Consider the following 5,132-nt stretch of genomic DNA (forward strand, 5'->3'; position numbering starts at 1 on the left):
TCTGATCTTTGTGTTTTATTCGAAAGTAGAAAATGTGCTTCCTTAGGAGGTACAAGGATGAGGTTTCTTCTCCCGTAAAGGGTTACAGTCTCGGAGCTGCAGGTGCAGTTCTTCACTCTTGTATTTTTAAACATGTACATGTTAGAGGGGAAAAAAAACTCTCAGTGGCACGTATTGTTTTATTTATTTATTTTTAAAGATCATGTTATTGGGGGCTCATACAACTCTTATTATTTATCCATATACCAATTGTATCAAGCATATTTGTACATATGTTGCTATCATCATTTTCTAAACATTTACATTCTATTTGAGTCCTTGGTCTCAGCTCCTCTTTTTTCCCTCCCTCTGCACCTCCCAGCCTCGTGACCCCTTTATAAATTATAAATTATTATTATCTTCATCTCTTACACCAATGGTTCTCCACTTTCCTAATGCCACGGCCCTTTAATACAGTTCCTCATGTGGTGGTGACCCCCCCAACCGTAAAATTATTTTCGTTGCTACTTCATAACTATAATTTTGCTACTGTTATGAATTGGGCAACCCCTATGAAAGGGTCTTTCGACCCCCACAGGGTGGCGACCCACAGGTTGAGAACCTCTGGTCTAGGGTCCCTGGGGGGCCAGACTAAGGATAATTCTAGAGAGCAGAGAAGACTTCTCTGACGTGCTTTTATTTGAGGGGAGATCTGAACAAGGTAAGTTAACTGGCCACCAGGTGATATAAATTGTGAATTCAAGGGAAATAATGAAGCAAATAATAAGCATAGTTATAAAGCTTTGCAAGCTGTGCCTCATCCCTGACTCTATACAATCCTTCTCTCAATTTGATTTACAAATTTACAGGCTCCTGACCAGGTCCAATACTACTTTTCTAAAGGTGGCCCTCCCAGTGGGAAAGGCACAATTTTAAACCCAGAAGAGAAAAGCACAGTAGTAGGGAAAACCTAACAAGACACAGAGGCTGTGTGTTAATTTTCCACCTTCCCCTGGGCCCTGGGCCGCATTCTGTTCTATTTCCGAACAGCTGGCAGGCTTTTGTTCTTTTCCTCTGTAACCGTTCCTCCAGCAGGTAAAGTTCCATTTGGCATCCAGGGCATATGATTGGTATAAGCAGTGTCCCCATGACATTTCATTAAGCTGGTCTCTCAGCGCTTACCATCAGACTACTGGAGTCTTGTTAGAAGCACTTAATTGCATCCTATTTTTGAAATTGTTACTGTACATCAAGATTCTCTTCTCATGCTAATTTCCTTTTAATCTCTCCCTGGGTCTTCCTGTTGATAAAGAGTTTTAACAGATTTTCTTCTTGTGCCTTCCTTTCATTATCTGTGTCCTCCGCCTTCCTTTTCCATAATTTAGGGTAATGGTGTTGGTTATCAAATGTCTGGTTTTTTGCTGACATGATTTATAGTTGCTGGAATGTCAAGAAGTTCTCCATTCCCATGAGTGTTGACATTGGAAGTTGAACTGATGCCCACTGCACCATTTTCTCAAGGCATTGATCTCATCTTTTTTCATTGATTGAATAAACTTTGTGAATATAATATGTCCAGTTTTTTTAAGTAGCTCTTTAAAAATGTGTTGCTTCTATTTTTAATGGATACTGCAGGGGTTTCATGTACATAAAGAGAGAGATAGAGAAAGAAACCAGATAATATGAATATTTTGGAGTAAAAAATACAAACTGGTAATCAATGCATCTTTTGAGATTGGCAATGCCAACTGCCGCTAATGAGTTTTTATGATACATTGGACACTTTTGTGTCAACACTTTCCAAGAAATATTAAATCCTGTTTATGTAACACACTAGGATCCCTGTTAGTGCCTTAAGTTAAGCATTGAGTTGTTAGCCCAATGTTTAATGACACGAACCCACTAGCTGCTCTGTAGGCAAAGGAAGAGACAATGTCCTTAAACATTTTCATCCTGGGAACCCCATTGGAGCAGCTCTACTGTGTCCTGAAGTGTTGCTTAGACTTGACATTGACAACAGGAGGTTTAGTTTGGTTTTGGTTTGTAACAGGCATTATAATTATCTTCAAATTATATTTAAGGAAACCAAATATCCAAACCTAAAAAAAAAATCTAAAGATTAAAAATAATCTTTAAGTGATCTACTCCCTGTAAGTCCCGCAAAACCCCTGATGTGACAACTGCCAACCATGGAGCTACCTGCTTGTATCCTACTTGCAGCTTCCACATTTACCCCAACTGCCCTCTGCTGTCTCTCTGGTTCTAGTGTTCAGCAGTTTTTTTTCTGAGGCACCCCAACAAACTCAGTAGTTTCTGTTGCTTCTAATCCTACCTCCACTATTTTCATCTTGGTATTAGTAAAACACACAATTCTACTAAAAAATCAGTGCACATAGCTGTAACCAGTTGCCTATGATTCAATTCTGACTCAGTTCCGTACCATGGGTGTCGAAGTAGGACTACATTAACAGAGTTGTTAAAGGCTGTTATTTCCAAAGTAGATTGCCCGACCTTTCTTCTGGGTGTTTCAGAGCTAACTTTTCAATTAGCAACCAAGAACATTATCCATTTTTACCACCCAGAGTCCATTCACCTTGCTTATAGCACTGAGTTATTGATAACTTTGACTCACTCCTATTTAGTCACATCTACTGACAACCGCTACACCTCTATATCACCAGCTGTGCTGAGTCACATAAGTTCACTCATTTTGTTCCAAAATACTCCTGTTATTAATCATGCTATTTCTGATTCTAGGAATATTTTTCTACCTAGCAAAACCATTGTTGCCTCTGAAAGCTAGTTCATGAATCAACTCTGTGATAGATTTTATGATCTTCCCCCCACTTTCAGGCAGAACTAATGGATATGGTCCCTCCTGTCAGCCCATAATTCTTTGTACATGTAGTCAGTGTGATAATTACCATCCTATTATTATAGCTATTTACATTTTTACTCACCCAACAGCCTGTGAATTCTTCCAGGGCAGGAATCATGTTTTGCACACACAGTAGGTGCTCATAAATTTCTCTTACCTAAATGAATACTGGAGTAAACAGTGGATTTTACTGTCCCAAAACCCAATAGATTAACTTAGCAGACAGCATTTGCATAGAACATAATGATAGCATTTACTGAGATTCTGGCCATAAGAAAGGGGAAAAATTAAAAAGATAAAAGAAAGGGAAACACTCGAACCTCTCTAGCAGAAGTTCAAGAGCTTACTCATGCTCCTTTAATTGAAATGAGAAAAATAACACATACTAAATTGCTCTTTGCAAAGAAACGTCTGAGTCCGAGGTACAAGGCCGGGTAGGTACCTGCTGGGTTAAGGTGGGGAGTGGCTCTGCCTCGCGCCATCACACCTCTCCTGCCTCTCTCCAGCCGGAGAATGTGCTCTCCACTCCCACAGACAAAAAGCTGCCACTCTGTCTTTCCTTGCCTTTCCGAGTTTCAGTCACCCTCGCCCTCCAGTGCTGTTTCAGACTTGGCGCCATTTCAATCTTTCTCACTGTTGAAACTTAAATAATTCTTGAAGTTTTCATAGATTTTTCTTCCAGAAGGTGGACCAGTGCTTACAGGCATTTGGGAATAAAGACTCCAAAAGGACATCCTAGTTATTTTCCATGGAAAATAGTCAATACAACATGGAGCACATTGGGAAGGGTGGAGACTGGGACATTTGGGGATTAAGAGGCCTGCATACTTCATTCAACTGCTCTTTTCACCTGCATAAGCGCAATATATCAAACTGCTTGAAAGGGAGTCGTTGTTGTCCATCTCTCATATTAAGGAATATGCACAAGTGTGCATAAGCACCTCTGATAGAACATTAAGTTCACAAAATCGGAGCTGGGCTGTGGGCCGTGCCTGACTCCCTAGATACAGAATCATCTAGTCCCTGTGTAAAATTTCCACAGTTCAAGGAAAAATCTATAAATCAAAATAGCCAGTGTCCAAACACTCAGTGCAAGAAAAAACATTATCTCTTTAGGCATTTTTTTGCATGCTCTAGATATTGCATGCTCTAGAGTCAATATAATGATAGACATATTTATGATGTATTTTCTAGGTCTTCTCATCTCCCATCTACTGTCCTATCCTTGTACCATAATATCTCGTCTCCCATTCCTGAGAGCATTTAAATTATTTCAATATTCTTGCTATTTTGAACAGTGTGGCACTGAACATGGATGTACATGTGTCTCTATCATGACTCTTACTCCTTTAGGATATATACCCCAAAGAGGAATTAATGTATGGAATTGTATGGAATTTCTGCACCCCATTCTTGAAGATAGTGCTGTATCATTTCCCCCTGTGGTTGCATATGTTTGCAGTTCCACCAGCAGTGTGTGAGAGTTACAGTGTGGTAGGCCAGACTGACTAGAGAAAAACCCAGTGACACTCACATAAGTATAAGGAAGAGCTTTATATGAAGAATTAATTCTGTATAAAGAAAGCCTTCCAGCCCAGTCTAAATAAAGTCCTTAAGTCGGATACTTTTCCATAAATCCCTCTTCAGACTCACGCAGTCACATGAAGTGCTGCAGAATACAGGAAGATCCCCTGCTGGTGAGGGAAGAAGACTGTGAATCTAACATCTGTGGAAACAGGGCAGGGCTCAGCATCAGAGGGCTAGTCCCCACTGGCAGGAAGGCAAAGCAACAGAGTGAGAGAGCAGTTCCCAGGGACGTCCTTCTAAGAAGGCCCAACCCTAAGGAGACAGAATCAGGCTGTGATTTGATTGACAGGTTGGATTCACCCCTACATTTCCACAGACCTGCAAGTTGATTTAAATCATCTAACTAGCACAGTCTTTCTGTAGCCTTTCCAGCATTTTTAATTTTTTGTTCTCTTGTATTTGACTGTCATTGTCTGGGTCAGTTGGTATCTCGTTGTTATTTTGATTGCCTCTCCCAATGGCTAATGATCCTGAGTATTTCTCCTTGTACTCTTGATAAAGTATTTTGATATGCAAATGTCTCATTTTCATGGGTCCCTGTTGTCTATATTGCCATCTACTGAGTGTGTCTCCTTCATTGTTTGTGATAGTGTATCTATGCCCTGTGATAAGGCCTTACATTTGTTACTAGTTTCTCATTGATGATCTTTAAGCCAGTTAGGGTGTGATGTAGCAACGATGAAAAATA

The sequence above is a fragment of the Echinops telfairi genome, unplaced genomic scaffold (assembly GCF_000313985.2).
Source record: "Echinops telfairi isolate 266 unplaced genomic scaffold, ASM31398v2 ScPeMD7_9;HRSCAF=40, whole genome shotgun sequence".
Lineage (NCBI taxonomy): Eukaryota > Metazoa > Chordata > Mammalia > Afrosoricida > Tenrecidae > Echinops > Echinops telfairi.